Genomic DNA, 18003 nt, shown 5'->3' on the forward strand with positions numbered 1-18003 from the left:
ATTATTATTATTATTATTATTATTTAAATCTAACTCCGTATTTAAAGAAGTTGGGAAAAGAGGTGGAGAGAATAACTTATCACATCACTGTTCATTTTCCTGCAGGGCAGGTAAAGAACAAACTGTTTTTCTGTAGATTACAGTCACCAAAAGTTATGTATGTCAGAAGTAGTAAATACATTGAGGTTCCCTGTCTATATTTACATCAAAATTACTAGTTATCTCAGACTATTTTTCATTATTTCTGATATTGCTATTTCAGTATGTTGTTCTTCTGTTCACTAATTAGAACACTATTAGAATTTGACTGCTTTTATTATTACTATTATTTTTTTAAATAACTAAAATCTCATTGACTTTGATGAAAGCAGGAGTAAGTCAATAATGAGGGATTCAGAAAATCCTTATGTCTATCTCAAGAGCTATTCATTACTGGACAGAACTGATGCAATTTGGTGTCATGTTCTGACTAAATTTAGAATTATGCACGACAAATGAGAAAAGGGAAAAAAATAATGACTTCATGAATTTACAGAATATTAAAGAATTAAATACCCTTGAAAAACAACATCCCAGTGCTGTAAATCTCCATCCCACAAAAGTTAAAAAGGAAATTAATGAGAACAATATGCAACTACTCAGGCAAGTGTACCCAAAACAGGTGTATTCATGCATATATATCTGAGTAAATCCTCAAACTGAAGACTTTCTCTTATAAACACACCTAGAAAGTGTTGTTGTGAACAAAATTTCAGTTCAGGAAAGCAGTGGATCAATCATACTGTGCCAATCAGAATGGTGATCTTTGACAAAAATATAGGAAGTTCAGAAACCATCAAAGTTTACAATTCAATTTAAGTATGTAGGTATTATTAAATGATTTCATGAAAAATGTTTTAATTGTCCCAGTAAGTTCTGATGGTTTAATTAAAACTTAGATTGAGAATAGTAATATATCTCAATACTTAGTTTCAACAAGTTGGAGATAGCGATGCACCAAGTGAAATGCTTCTCTAGGCCTTGTCAATAACTTTAGGACACTGGATGTGTTAAATCAGGCAGGCTAGAGGAGATGATGGAAGAGGTGTTACAAGCACTTGTTCACTGACTAAAGCAGCTTTTCTGGCTTTAAACAACCTGATCCAATATACAGAAAACTTTCCTACTGTGACTGAACCAGAATTTTAAACCTACCCTCAAGCATTCAGAATCAGAGGTAACATAAAAAATGCTTTTACCGTAACTGAGGAAAAGAGCATCAAAACTTCAGACCTCTGCCAAAGAAAGCAAACAAATGGAACTCCCAGATCAGAATTATACTCGATGAAATCTCACATTAATGCTTAATCTGTTAAGGCATAGGGTATCTTTTAGGCAAGTAAGCTATTTTTTTTCTGAACTGCAATTTCCCCATGTATAAAATGGGATAGCAATGTTTGCTTACTTGCAGTGGTTGTGGGAATTTGAACCCTGCACAGATCCATGTTTTTCAGATACTAACAAACATCTGTTTGCATGGCAGTGGATGGGGAAGGTATCATTAATCATGAAGAAAAATAATCATAAAGAAGAGATCAACAAGTTCTCTGAATTGTTCTGATAAAGGTTATTAATGATAAAAGCCAATATGGGACTTCAGTCTTCTTACACTTCATTTGGCTTTGGGTGTCTTGCTGACCTGCCTAAACAAGAGGCATCATCACCCTCATCTCCATCTGTATATAGCCTTTTGGGAGGGAGCAATGCTCCAGATTGCATTCGGGGTCCTGCTTGGCATGAATCACCCTCTGCAGATGCTTCTGATCTGCACACACAGCCTAACAACAGCACTTCAGGTGCTTCAGTTGGAAACTACGTTAGGTAGGAAGAATTCAGGCAATAAATCCAGAATTTATGGTAGTTATCCCAATGTAAGGACCAATTTTGTAATCTCCAAAACATTCGCTTCATTCCTAGTAGTACTGATACTTGTTTTGCTGTACAGATGTATGTTCTCGCACTAACATTGCATTACAACCATACACGTTGTGTGTGACAAATCATGCATTGAAAACTCCAGCTTAAGGATGGTTTTTACCCCAGTTTTATCCATGCTGCATGTATATCTCCTAAAGCACGTATATTTGTTCAGATCCATTGTGCCACAAACCTAGGCATATAACATGGATAGTTTTAGTCTGTTTAATAATTTAAAGTAAAGCATGTTTTGAGGACTTGTACAATTGCCTTAACACTACTGTGCTAGGATATGTGTAACAAAGGTTAGAATTTTCTTTATTATCCAGAATGACCCTAAGCATGGGCCATTAGAGAAACTCTTATGTCAGGTTAACAGTGTTTTCCTGCAAAAGCCAATTACTTCAGGCTACAGTTATAACCTATTTAACAGTAATAAGTCAGGGTCACAAGCATTTCCATCTCTTTGTAATTATACTTTAGGAAATGGGTGAGAAGAAATACAAGAAGTGTCACTGATGATATAAAACACCAGAAAGAAAAACATAGATGTAGCTGGTCTAATAGGCATATCATTGGTTGCTAAAAGGAGGATGCCTTTACTATTATAAAACCTTCTGAAGACAGAGATGGAAGGAATAAAAATATTTCAATGGACATTTTAGAAAAACTACTAAAAATAGCTTTCAATTGTTTTCCCCATCTTCAAGCACTTGTTTTGTTCTTCACTGACCTCTCCAGTTTCTTGTTTTTTATTACCTGGCTATTCCAAAAAGAAAGACTTCCTTTTTCTAAACTTGTTAAAAGAAAATAAATTTTGTTTCATCAACTTGTTCCCTTCTTTCCAAAAAGTACATTGGTATAGAGGAGATCACATATTTGCCATACAGTAGAGGCCAGTTAAATCCACTGACCCATTGATTTTTCAGCTATTAGGTAACTATAAAACCTCTGGGTTCGTAGCAACACACAGAAGGAGAAAAGAGTTCTAATCACAGTTTCCTCCAGTGAGATGTCATACTTGGAAATAGATATGATTTGAAGGAATACTGGAAGGAAAAAAGAAAAAATGACACTTCAATCTTTTCTCTTCCTTTCTACTATTGTTCAGGTAATCAGGTAATCACAACATTCCCCAAGGGCAGTTCATCAGCTCTCCCAACTTCTACAGGTTCCTGCAACAGCTTTAAAAAAGAGGCAACCTTTTTTTTTTTTTTTTTTTCTTTTTTTTTTCGAGAGAGAGAGAGAGCAAAAGAGAGGAAGGTTTATGAAGCTACAAAATGTACAAAATGGCAGGAGAACCAAAAGCAGTTGTAGCATTTGAAACTATTTTTACCTTTCTTAACTGACCAGAGGTCAAGTTGCCCTTGGGCCACCAACTTGGACTCACTTAAAGTTTTCTTAAGGCAATTACTATTTCCTTTCTATATCAATAGTGCTGATGCAATACATATGTGAGTTCCCTTATATAGCACTGCACCTATGTGTGATTAGTACCTTTGATTAGTACTCTAATCTAAAATTCCTAAATAATAAAATCTTGGCCTCACCAATATTATTAGATTTGCCACCAATTTTTGAGTCCAGAAGTGTTGCAATAATACATAATATAGGATTTATGGTGTTTTAAAGATACCTGCAAGCCAATGATTTCCATAATGACAGTATGAGCAAAGTTGTAAATATAGCATATATTTAAATAGTACTCGCACAGTTTCTGACTCCATAAGCATTTTAGCAGACAGAAGGAGAATCAGGCTATTTTTTTTAGTTTACCATATATGATTAATTGTGCTCTGAATATATGATGATTATTCATCATAACTTTATCACTCCTTTCACAACTAACTGATTTAATTACATATTCTGTTTTTATCCTTTATTTCTTTTTTTTTCTTACTTTTAAATTAAATATATATGTATATTTTAAACCCATTAATCTAAAATCATCACACAGCTATTAATTATTTATTTAACAGGATTAATTTAAATAATATGTAATATCCCAGAATGCAGATTAGATGATGCAAATATCTCTGTGTTTCTTACATCCTACAAAATACACAACAGCTACTTTACATCAAAGCAGGCTTCCCTGCACTGTAATTCAAATTACTTTGCACATAGCATCCATGCATGATGATATAGTAGAATAGAATTAGAATTTATGAAGTTAATCACAAGGAAGCCATTTAGAGTTTATCATTTACCACTATAACAATTTTTTTTTTCCTTTTTTCCCCCTGAGAGCTGTCAGCATGACATTTTTTTTTTTTTTTTTTTTTTTTTACCTTTTTGCCTTAAGCTGCATGAAAAAGGAAATATATTTATTGTCTATTAGTTAAGGATCTGCTACCTCCAAATTTACCTTGTTTTGCTTTATCACTTTAGATATATTTTTGGGTGTCCAAACCATAGATTTATTTTATACCATCATGAAGGCAACTTCTGGTCTTACTACTCAATTTTTCCCTGACCAGTATGCTCAATTATTTCTTAATCAGGGAATGCATTTCTCCTTCCTATACACAATTTGTTAACTTTGTAGCTTAGACTTTTCTGTGTTCTGCAGATATTAAATCACACACACACACACACACACAGAGTTCATAAATTTTACAAGTAGCCTGTTGTATGTTTCAGTTGAGATGGTTTAATTATGAACAACAGTAATAGAGTTGCCTGTGAATTATTGTTTTTTTTTTTTTTTTCATCAATAGAAATAACTTGGTATGGAAACAGATAACAGAAGAATATGATTCGCTCCACTAAAATAAAAATGGTTAAGTTTGCCTATGCAGTAAAAGCTTTTCAGTCTAACATGTAAATATTAAGCGCATAGATGTGTCATTAATTGAGAAGCAAAAACAAGACAGTGCCTAACTGGTACTGCTATCAATATTACACTGGGTGATTTTAAATCCCGTTTAAAAAAATGGCATTACAATGACTCCAGGATGAAGATAAGTCTGTATTTCATACCCAGATAGAAGGTGATGGCATTTAGAAACAAGACTATACATCCACCCATACCCAGAATAGAAGAAACAGCGACAACTGAACAGAGTTACATTCCAGATACTATTTATTACTGTCAAATGCCCTGCTAGCATCAACTGTTGTGTACTCATATGAAGAGAAAGCACATTCTTTAAATTTTCTCATTTTCAACTGTTTGGAAACAAGCAGAAAAAAACAAACTAACTTAAATGAGAGTGAAAGTTGAATATTTTCCTTAGCCCAAGAGGTTAACTATTGTTTATATATATATATAATATTATATATATATACATATATGCCTATACTCAGCAACCTGTGTTCTATGTTAGAAAGACAGAGCTAATAAATCTGGATGGTGTATATGCAGGGGAAGTTATTTGTCAGATTGGTAAAGGGGTACTGAGGCATCTTTCTCTCTTTCTCTCTCTCTCTCTTTTTTTTTTTTTTTTTTTTAAGTAATTTCTAGTGATATATTAAACTGAAATTCAATTACAAACCAAATATATATTGGCTAATATGAAGATTGGCTGGGCTAGCGAAGAGAAAGAAAGGGAAGATAGATTTGCTGAACACCAAAAAGATTGTCTGTTGTGAAAAGCCTTGCTGCAAAAAGGCTTGTTTCTAAGTTCTTATACTTGAAAATCTAGGTGGCACTTAAGGAGGCAAAGCAGTTGTGGAAACTATATCTTAATATTTTAGAATAAACTCAGAGCTAAGAGAACAACTTTATAATGATTCGTTATGGTACTTAGAGAGAGATACAAGTAAATAAAAATTAAATTCTTCATAACCTCAGAAACATGTGATGTAGTAATATTTGTTATACAGACAATACATTGCATGTATGATCTTCAGTTAAAAACAGGGAAAACTAAATGTATATGAAATATGACATGCCTAAAGAAACTAATAATTACATAAAGCTTAAAATGTCATACTGAAGGGTTTTCTGGGTTTAGAACAAAGAATTTTTTTTCTGGCATAAATGATTTTTAAAATAAAATTTACTTTCTGGGAAAAAAAAAATCAATATATTGTTTTTGGGCAAATATATAGGCCTGAAATAAGAAAGTTTACCATGGAGGTGGAGAAGGTAGGATGGGGGTGGAGGTACGAAAAGAAGTTCATGGTAGTTCATTCTCTTCATGACCTTGTTTGCACACTGAATGTAATAGGTACACTCCATGATAACTGACTCATAAACTTGGCTATTTGGACAGCAACTAATGTCAAAACAAAAGTGAAGAAAACAACCAGGTCCCTCTCCAGCTTTCCTGTAGGCCCACTTTAGGTATAAGAAGGCCACTATAAGGTCTCCCTGTAGAGGCCAAGCAACCCCATATCCCTCAGATTGTCTTTGTAGGAGAAGTGTTCCAGTTCTGTGATCATGTTTGTGGCCCTTCTCTGGACCCCTTCTAACAGGTCATATGTTGGAGCCCCCCAAGCTGAACACAGTACTGCAGGTAGTTAGCCTTAAGGATGCCTGAATGTACAACAGACAAATTCCACAAAATTCATTTCACAATAAAGACAGATACATTAAAATATCATCTGGCATATACAGCTGAGGTTCTGCCAAATTCACTTTGTGTAAATTTAACTTTTGTGTTAAGCCAACCAAAATGAATTATTATCACAGAACAACTGAGAGATGACCAAGAAGTGAAAATAAACATGAGGTTAATTAAATTTTGACTGGTAAGAGAATGGATAATACATTTATTTGTTGGCCATGCTGTTCATACCAGAATAAGAGAAGCATTCAATATATTCCATTTCCAAAAGAAGAACAGAGGTTATAAATTTTAAGACAGTTATGAAGCAGTTCTAGGAACAGTTGGCAGATCATATCAGCATTTAAGTAAAATCATTTGGGAATCTTCTATTATAATGATTTTCTGACATAAAATTCAATTTTGGAAAGAACAAAAATTCTCCCAAAAGATGTTGATTGTCCACTGGAGATGAATAAAAATCTAACATTTTATTGAAAGTCTAATTGACTGGGATATTTTGACAATCTAACTGCCTCAAAATATCTCACTTCGATTAACCAAGTATCAGACACCATTTTGTTATGATATATCTCCTAATGTATACTGCAATTCTGCCTCACCCCGCCCCCCCTTTCTTTTGTAGTTTGTCAGAATGATTAGAAGACATTTTTTCTATGAAGTACTGCATCATTTTCATAACAGTCAAATTCCACTATGTTTCATGGAACCACGTGTCAGAGATGCATTAAATGAAATTGGATCCTATTAGATTAGGAGTAGAAACATTAACTATATCTACATTCTCATCAAGTAATAATTGTATTATGATAAAGGTGGATAAAACTACTTTTACTACTACTCCTACAACTCCGACTACTACTACGCTAATCATTTAGATGTTATGAATACCAGAATATTTAACTTCAGTTAACCTTTGGAGAAGGACTCTTTACTAGTGTAGATAATGGTAGGACAGGGTGGAATAGTCTTAAACTAAAAGAGAATAGATTTAGACTAGACATTAGGAGAAAATTCTTCAGTGTAAGGGTAGTGAGTCACTGAAACAGGTTGCCAAGAGAAGCTGTGGATGCCCCATCCGTGGAGATGTTCAAGGCCAGACTGGATGGGGCTTTGGGCAGCCTGATCTAGTGGGTGGCATCCTGGCATCCTTGCTTATGGCAGGGGGTTGGAGTTAGATGGTTTTTAATGTCCCTTCCACCACAAGCCATTCTATGATTCTATGATACAGAAAATATATACTTCAGTATTTCCAAATGATTTTTTTTCTCTCTCTCTCTTTTTTTTTTTTTTTTTTTTTTTTTTTTTTTTTTTTTTTTTGTGTAGAAATTAGTCTTTTTCTTCCCTTCTTTTAGGCTATTTGTTGCTGAAAGTTAGCATTGTCTGCTGAACAGACAGTGCAAACAATACCAAGTCCAATGGCTTCTAGTACTGCTCCTTACTGATCTTAGACAGAGCTAACAAAAATACCTGACAGACAATATTACCTCAGAAAACATACGGTAACAATGTAGAATCCAAAGTGCCTGGTTACAGCATTTAATTTTACCTGAATTTACCAGCATGAAAGTATCTAGTCTATGGTAACTGCCTGGATTGTGTCTATGGTTAATGAAAAGAAGCAGTGGGAGACCCATCCTTCTGGGTGATTCCTCTCTCTCCTCTCCGTCTCTTTTCCCATGATAGAATGTGTCTCTAAGCCACTCTATGAGATACCTTATTTTCAGTTACATAATTTAAGTCTAGGCATCTTTTGAAATAGCAACTTTTGAAAATGTTGCCCGTTATACCTTTTGATAAAATCATTGTCCTCCCATCAAACCTGAAAAACAAAAGAAAATGGAAAAAAAAAAAAAAAAAGTACTGTTAGGTAGCTAACATAGCTACCATCACAGTCACTTGGATTGAAATTTCCATTTTAATCTACCCAGAGTAACTTCCATGAACTGTCTCTTTCTGTTGTTCCTCTCACTTTGAATTAAATAGCAGTTTCTCTTGAGTGACAACCAAATGCCACGTCCTACAGAGCTGGCTGTATCCACTCATGCAATTGCTAAGTCACCTACCAGAAAGGGATCTAAACACCTCTCCTTTTCTTCTTTTATGTTCCTTAGTCACTTCAAGCTGCAGCTGCAATTCTGCTAAGGTTTAGTTATTTCTCTCCTCCCTCAAATGGTTATCTTTATATCTGTCTTTATTGCTATTTTCTAAGTTTACTTTTTACTGTTGAATTTTGGTCCTGTTTCTTTTTTATACAGTGGTCTTTGCTGAGCCACAGTCTATAACAGCAGCTTTCTTTTCTGCCACTCAGTTCAGCACTGCTTTTGCTTCTTTGTTGAGAGAACAGCCTGACTCTTCTTTCTAGGTTAGCATTCTAATCCATACTGGTGTAATCAGGGGTTAATATTTTGATTTTATGTGAAAAATTTCATATTCTCATGAGAAGAGTATGGTAAGACAAAGGCAGCATTTCAGTGCTATAAAAGAAATTTTACTGGCACTTGTCTTATCCTGTGTCTTTCATTCTCTAAATCTGAGTGATACGCCTGAGATGCTAAGTGTTAGGGATCTCATGCCTTTCCATCTTCTGCACAGAAGGAACTAAATCAGTCAGTCAAAACTATAAAGGGTTCTGGGATTTAGATATGAGCTAAACTCAAATATCACTGAACTTACTAAAACCCCAGAAGGAGCTGCATAATACAACCTGTCAAAATGTCAGTCATTTAACAACTGACCAAAAGAAAATTATACCAGATGTTAATTGCCAGGAAAAGGCAAATTCCCATACTTTCAGGCTCTCTTGTTTAATTGCCTCATTTTAAATCCATAACATGAATTTGTCGGGTTTTTAAAAGGTTAAGATTGCTAGCATGAAATGCAACTAACTACAGATGCTCTGGGAAAGCAAGCATTAGCTGCTTCCAGACATTTTTTTCCAACAATTATGTGCTTGAAACAATGTAATTCCAGTCAAGACAGAATCTACTGATTGTGCTTCTAGTGTCTTTTGTTAAAGAATAACAGCAGCCTTTCTCTCCTCTATCCCTCCTCCCCCCTTTTCTTGCATGAATCAGATTTTTGGCAAAGGGGCTGCACCCTCCTCCTATCTAAATTTTCTTCCCATATGCTGAACAGGATTTAACCTTTTGTACCCATTTATTACATCAGCAGGCCCACATCCGCTGTTGTACATGGGGAAAACAAGCAGTACAACACTGAACAGAATGGTAATTATAGTCCTGGCTCCCACCCCAAGCCTTTCTACAAATGTGCACACACACACACAAAGTCAGAGGAGGGAGAGAAACATTGATAGTGAGAAAGTAGCTACAGTTTAACAGAAGTGACCCACAGAATTCACTTTTTGAACTAATTTCTTCAACGGGAGTTACCTGACTCTCCTCAGGTACACTTGGTGGAGATTTATAATCTGATGAGGCTTAATTTCATACACTAGCGTTACCTATATATTTTTTTTTTTTCATGAGGATGTCATTGTCCCATGAGTGCACAATTCACAGAAGCTGTATCTCTGTTATAATCCGAACTCACAATTTACTTTGCAGTAGATCAAACCAAAGGTCACCTGTTCCATGCAAGAGGCTGCAGCACTACAAACCAGATCACAAGTCAGTTAGAAATTCAGCCAAAGAACTCAGGCTGGCAACCAAGACCCTATAACTGGCTTAACTACTGTAATGGGGTTTTGAAAGAAACAGGGGCAAGATTTCCAGCAGACAATTTTGAGAAACTCTACAGTAAAAAGTCATATTCATAGATGTAGGTTCCTGTTTCAGTTCTCAGCATGACAGCCAAGAAGATGGATATCACATGCATTGACTGCTACTTGAACTGTACTGAGCCACCAGATTTGTAAATTTTATCTTTAATAAATTGGAAATATATAACATGCTGTCTATATCACCTCACAAAAGCCTTTTTATAAAGATTTATATTAACTTACTGCCTTCAGATATAGGGACTAACTAGTTATATTTATTGTAAATTTGCTAATACAAAAGGTTATCTTCCAACATGACTCCAAGCTTGCTGAAATGCTCATATCTGAATTCCTCAACACAACTTTCATTAGTAACTGCTTAGAGAATGAGGGCTTAGTTAGTCTTATGAAATGCTCTGCATCTAGTGCACCAGAGTAGGTGATTCATGTGACTAGCCATCTACCTAACAACGCAGAATTCAAATATTCTATAGGACAATCTCTTTGGGAAATAGGCAACTGCCTTACACAGACATCTCGATAATTTCTAAAAGAAAATAAAAATCAATTGCATCATAAATCGTGTATTTTTGTAATTTGCAAATTGAAGATGTGAAATGTTGTGAATAAATAAGAAAGACAAGGCACTGAAAAAGACCTAAAACTTCATTTTGAGAAAATCATTTTTTCTAACATATTTCTATCTTAGACACCAGGATATCTAAATAATCCTTTAAAAATACAGATTTTAGCCCAAAACTTTCACTCTAATTTCAAATGTTAGCTTGACTATGGAACTAGGCATCTTTATAGAGCTTTCTTATGTTTCTTACCTACTAGTCCTGACAGCTAGATTTCTCTATATTCTGTTATGAGAAGCAAATTAATTATGAACACAAGGAAGACAGCTGTGAATAACCTAATTCACTGCTGTCTGTTATTGTTCTTCAGTAAAGGTGGGAAAAAAGATATTAGGGAAATATTTCAACAGCAACAACAAAAATCTAAAACTGCACCTTATTATTCACAGATATAAAATAAAAACACAAGCTAAAGAAATTAGTTATATTGTCCTAAGCAAAACAGTAAAAGCCTCATGCATGTGTCTTCAGAAATATATAAGTAAATATTCAAATTAATTTGGGTTGATCTGTTGCTAGATAATTCTGCTGCTTTTATACACAAAATAATTGGGAATAAGTTGGTATAGTTATGGACAGAATTTAAATATTAATTTTCTTCATGATGGTATTAATTTTACATTCTAAATAAAAAACAGAACTGTTGATCTTATTTAGGGAACATGCCCTAAAAGTTTTACAAAGTATGACTTTTCAGTGATGAACTAAAGATCTTCCTTTCTACTTTTTTTACTACAAGATTGACCCACTCTATTTTTTTTAACTTTTATTCTCACTATATAGAATATCTTCTGCCTAAAAGAGTTCCATTCACCATCTTTTTTTCAGCCTACCATCAGTGAGTTCTAAGCTAAAAAAACAGTTACAGGTTTCTAACAAGTACATTATACAATTTTAGATGTTTATACTCAGTGATTTAGTACTTCTGCTTGCATTCATCTATCTGCCTAGGTCTTCAATAACCAACAAAAAATAAATCTTCATACCATAGAGCACTTTCACACCCATCTCTTGCTTGTAGCCACTGGGCTATTGCCAAATCAGTATCTCCTTTCTAAATCACATGGTCTCAGAGGTATTACATCTGTTGGATATGGTTTCATCCCCCAAAAACAGGACAATTAAAAGGAATGGTACATCTGCACCCTGTCCAGTCTAAAGGCAAAGATAGCTTTTAAATTAATATTCTATATTAAATTAATATATTATAGCCTGACTATGAAGCTATGAGGTACTTTGGACTGGGTTTCTATTGCTGACTCCTGCTTAAGTTATTATGCTGCTGCAAATAAATAATTTCTTGGACTTCTCTCTCCCATGTCCCAGCTGAATGCCGTAACTGCTAGTCTATAAAATCAGTTTTCCATTCTTCATCTTCCATTCTCATCTGTGGTCCAACAAACGTTTAATTAAACACACATTTAATAGCAATAGCAATTGCACTGGCAATCAGACTTAGTCTGAAGCCACTGGAAACATAAATCTGTCACTGGGGCTCAACTCAGAATAACTTTTAAAAGTGTTTTAGTTTCCTCTTACATACTATCATATCCTTTATCAGGAATGTCTCTAGAAAAAGTATGCAAATCAATCTTGCCACTGGAAATTAATAATGCTGATGTATGCAAATTCATAAGCCTTGTTCATCAGGATCAAACACACAAGCGTGCTCATGTACAAGATGCTGACACGGAGAAACATGTGTATAAATTACTCATTAATGGTGCGGAAAAACAAGAAATTATTTTTAGCCTCTATATAATAATAAGAATAATAAGTACAATCACCCTACAGTCTGTATATGATATCCAGGGTTGCCACATCCCAGGTGCAGAATCTGGCAATTACTCTTCTTGGATTTCTTGCTGTTGGTGATTGCCCAGCCCTCTGATTTGTCAATATCTCTCTACCTTCAAGAGAGTCAACAGCTCCTCACAATTTAGTGTCATGCACAAACTTATTTAGTACACCATAAAGTCCTGCATCCAAGTCATTTATGAAAACTTTAAAGAGAACATCATTATGTTAAGTAACGGTATGCACTTGTTAACAAAAGATAATTATTTATCTTAAATTTTGATATTATTTAATATACTATGAAATGCTTTCCAGTTTAACTACCATAATAAACTACCAATGCATACTAGTCTCAAAAACTTTATTTACTATCAACCTCTCCTGCAAGCTTGTGTTTTTCTGCTAATAGGGCTGTATATTTAATGAAAATCTGGGATGACATTCTGGCCCAGAGAAGTCAACAGGATACATGGTATTGACTGTAACAAGGCCAAGATTTAACTTCCTGTACTTAAGAGTGGAGTCTGCTTAAGATCCATTTTGCATGGACTAATGAAGCTTTCATCAGAATCAATAATATTTGAAGCATATGCTGTCAGTCTGACAACTTGCTATCTTTGAACTGCTTATCAAAACATCAAAGAACTGCTTATCCTTGTTCAATATGTTTAATAGCTATGTGAATTTCTGATAATACATCTTGCAAATTGTTATCTCCTTTCTTCTCATATCAGTGGCATATTAGGCTAACCTCTCAGCCTCCACCAAACAGTTTCTTTTGAATCTGTGACAGGGAAGTGATGGAAAAGAATGCCAAAAAATTGATGCAGTGTTTTGAAAATGTAAAGCTCTGGCCTACTTCTTGTCAGGAATAGGATTTCCCTGTCTTAACTGGGATTATTTCTACAGACTACAAATGTTTGTCAGAAATAGAAGTGATGAGAAACATTGGTTTAATTGGTTCAATACAGCTAAATCTTTGCTAATAAACAACACCAATTTGATTTTCAGTTCAGTAATTTCCCTTACCCACAGAAACTACAGGCTGTACAGACATCAGAAAAGTTAATTTCATCTGTCAATTAAAAAAATAATATAAAAATTCTCTCCTCATTGCAGCTGACACCAGTAAGACTAATCAAGCTGGTAATTTTCTAATCTGTGCTAATGACAACAATGATTAGCTGCAGTCCAGCTGAGTCATCAAATAGTTGATTTATCGTATTTAAAATGAGAACTCAGGAACAGAGGCCTTATAGTTATGTCTAGTCTCCATAGCTAAAGGTTAAACCTGACGTTGGGATTTTGGTGCTTCTTTCGTTCTTCACAGAGAAAAGCTGATGATCTCCATGTTCATTGATGAGAAATATGGAAGTTCCATCCCACAGAGAAAGTTCAGTTCCGCTTGGAATGGGAACTTCATAAATTAAAGCATAAAGGAAATGTTTCACTGATTCCTATCCCATTTTATTCTCTTCCTAATCACCACATAGTGGATACATCCCTTCAGCTGTCTTGTTAAATTTACAGAATCCCAGGTTAATTGGATTTCAAATTTTCATGACACTGAACTACGATTAATAGAAATCACTGCAACTTTAAATTGCAACCTTCTTCCAGTTAGGCAATCCTAATTAGTGCTTCACTTTTGCAGTAGCATGAAAATCTTTATTTTATATCTTGCACAGACTTTTATAATGTTTGTTTGGATAGTTCAATAGTCACAAATTGGTTACATTACCTAATTATATTGGAAGCTTATGGCATTGAACAAAATTTATATAAGAGATCAATGAATTATTAACCTTTTTAGAGGAAAATAAAAGGAAGAACAATGTCATGCATCTTCACCTACCAAATAATCCAAGGAAATGAGATTTCATCCAGTTATTTTAGAGACAGCAACTAATAATGAAACTTATTTTAATTAACAGTAGCCTATCTCTCTCTCAAGAAACAGCACTTTCTGGAGAAATATTACATTTCTTCAAATACTAATGCCAAATGATACAGCTGTCAAGGTGTGGGGTTTTGATTTACATATTTTGAAATTCCGTTGGATTGAGGAGAAATTTATTTTTATTCGTATATTTACTTTTTTTTTTTTTACATGTAGAAATATGGTAGCTTCTTGGGACAAGTGACAGCAGTATCAGGAATAATCCAAACTACATGAATTTTTCCCCGTTTCCTCCTGTTGAAATGAATTTACGAACACATTTTCCCCAGTTTTCCATATGCTAGTAATCTGCAGGAAGTCAATGTCTTTGTGACTAAATTAACTCCATCTTTAAATCTCATTTTTCATCTGCCCAGTCAGAATAGGAGTGTTGCTAATTCAAAACAGAGAATACCCTCCATGAAGAATGTTGAGGCACTAAACTGAAACAGTATTTTGCATTTTTTCAAGATGCAACTTCTCATTTTCATTTTTTTACCACCATGTTTTGCTGCTACAGTGTGTTCTTCACATTGAAGTGCACAGTTATAAAAGGATGTGCAATGAGAACACAATAAGGGCTTTTGCATAAGACAAAGATGTACTGCAGTATTGTAATATGTATATTAGAAGGAAGACAGGTTATGTCTCCACTAACTGTAGAAGCAAGAAATTAAATTATTTACCTAGTTTTACATGTCCAAAGTTCGACAAAGGTAGACAATTCTGCTGAGGTATTTGCATCCCAGTACTACAAAGTACTTGAACATTTGCCAGCCTATAAAAATGTAAAAAACCAAATGGCCTATTTAGATGTTCCAGGGCAGATGCAAGTTTAAGTTCAGTGCTGAGTAATATCATTCCATCCTTGTCTATCCTTAACCCTCAATCTTTACTGTAGCTATTTAATTCCTGTGAAACTAGGCAACCTATTTCTTTGTGTAAGAAAAGAATTGCGTAACAGAAATATTGTCATACTAGGTTGAAGCCAAGCCTACCTACTTCATCATCTCCACCAGCATCCAACACTAGATTACAGAAGGGAAGCAGACAAATATGAAACAACTATCACTCTCCATTTCTCCAGCTATAAATACCTCTACAGGTTGAAGATGAAGGTTCGGTATTACTTGTACATTATCATTATCATTATTATTATTATTAATTACTTTTACTCTGAATACTCCAATTATTAATCTACATATTGCACTGCTTTTTGCACCATAGAGTTCAACACTGTTGGCATATTGCATGGTTAAAAAAAATATATTTAATTTTTCCAGTTTTGCACTGAACTCCTATTTTCCCCATGTGAACTATCCCATTTCTTGTCCTCTTGACCACCCAAGCCAAACAGTTTTGAAAACAGCAACACAGCCATTTAATAAATTGAATTTATAGCACTGAATCAGAATGACTTGTTATCAAAATACCTCGGTGAATAAGACTAATTATCAATATATGTATTCACAGACAGGATTATGTGAATGCTTAAAAGCCTAGTCCCACTTCACTGAATCCACTGATCTGAACTACATGTTTCTATGAAAAGCTTTGAAGATTAAAGTCTAATATGATAACAGTTAAATATTAATCAGCGGCATCCAAAACTTCATTTTTTAAAGAAAAATAATTTCTTAAATTAATTTAATTACTGTTACTAAATACAGTATCAATGGTAACAAGTTAATACCTACCTTCTAGAAATAGTTTATGTAACTGTCCTGCTATTTGAAGAGGTGAGGCCTGGGACCTCAACAAAATATCCTTTTTTCTCTAGATAAAATCCCCGTAGCACAGAGGTAGACACATTCTTCTTAACATTGCTAAAATTAAAGTCTTTTAATGGTATTCCATCCCACTCCAAAAAAAAAAAATTGAGACTCACATAAAAAAGAAAACCTTCCATCTGTCTGTGGCTGAGTAGGAGGCTGAAAAAACTGGATCAATTAAGAAGAATAAAGAAAAACATCTACCAACATAATTGAGGCACTGGCACTATTATCAAGAAGATAATCCAATATTATCTTCTGACTGTCTTCAAAGAAGATGCTTTTGTCTGCAGATATTTTAAAATAACTAAGTGCACTATCAAACTACTAAACCTTTTAAAGTAGGATGCTGAATAAGCCATTTGGGATTAGAATAAGCTACTCTAGGACTCTGTAGCAGTCACAGAACATTCTACATTATGCTCACAATATTTTTTTTCCTCAGAAAGGTTGTGCAATGTACCCTAATGGAGTGGAAATTTGCATACCTAGTAAAGAAGTCTAAGTGAACAGTACTTAAATATTTTTCCTACCAATGATCAACTTCTTTTTTTTTTTTTAAGAGATACAATGCACTACCTGAATGTTCATCTACTGATGTACATGGATTCTCATGGAAATTTATCTTGAATATGTATCATAGCAGTTAGTGTGGCATGACATGGAGCACCAGACATTTTTTAGGCTACTTCCAAGTATACAAAACTTCCCCCAGTTATCAGAATGTATTATAGCATTGTAACATCAAGAAAAATTTCTGGTGATGCTCTTTGAAAATTGTTACTACTGTAAATAAAACACAATTCCATTGAGAACACATCTCTAAAACAACCCCACTGTGACATAAACTTACCCTGTGAATTCTGAGATTACAAGATAGGGAAAAAAAAAACAAAAAAAAACCCACCCTTGAGACAGCAGGGAGAAAAAAAAAAAAAGAAAAAGACTTTATATAGTTTCCAATGCTCTTGGGTGCTCACTAACTAATTAGTGTTCTTAAACTGTTTAATGTACAGAGATCTTCTTCAGGTCAAGCGAAGGGATAAGATGTTCATGCTGACCTCAGCTCTTCAAAAATTGATCTCACTGCTGCTCCAACTTTACAGCCAAGACAAAATGTCATAGTGTTCAAAAGCCACTCAAAAATACTTCATGTACTACTCCAAAAGAACATACTGAGAAAGCAACTGGGCAATTAGGAATATAGGCATTTTTTCTCATAACAATAATCATACATCATTACAGAATCACTGAATAATTCAGGTTAGAAAGTAGCTCAGGAAATCATCTAGCTGACCCCCTCCTGCTTAATGGCTAATTCAGATGATGTAGCTTAGGTCTTTGTCCAGTTTTGTTTTAAAGAATACTTTGGAATATTTTAAACCAGGCTGAGCCAGAGAAAAAAAAATCCTGTGTATGTTAGACAGAGATGGACATGGTTAGTGTATCTATGGAGTTATCTAAAATTTAGCAAACTCAAAAAATATATAATTTTAAATAAAAACAAAGGTTTTTGCTTTATGGCTCAAAATCTGTTTAGTTACACAAGAAATATTGTGGGTATATGAGAGAAATAGAAGAATATCATAATAACAATTCTTCTTTATTAAAAGAGAAAGAAAATGTACTAATTAATCATATAATAGAACAATATGGAATT

The 18003-nt window shown here is 34.2% G+C and overlaps 1 long non-coding RNA gene across 2 annotated transcripts in view; it reads right to left on the reverse strand.

Moving 5' to 3' along the window:
- LOC137863680 (uncharacterized) overlaps window positions 1-17080 on the reverse strand; it is a 32305-nt gene extending 15225 nt beyond the window's left edge. For both annotated transcript variants that reach the window (XR_011101033.1, XR_011101032.1), the window contains exon 1: window positions 3293-17080. This is a non-coding gene — a long non-coding RNA (uncharacterized lncRNA). The remainder of the gene's footprint in view (window positions 1-3292) is intronic.
- Window positions 17081-18003: the final 923 nt, after the last annotated feature.

Source organism: Anas acuta, chromosome 13 (genome assembly GCF_963932015.1).
Source record: "Anas acuta chromosome 13, bAnaAcu1.1, whole genome shotgun sequence".
Lineage (NCBI taxonomy): Eukaryota > Metazoa > Chordata > Aves > Anseriformes > Anatidae > Anas > Anas acuta.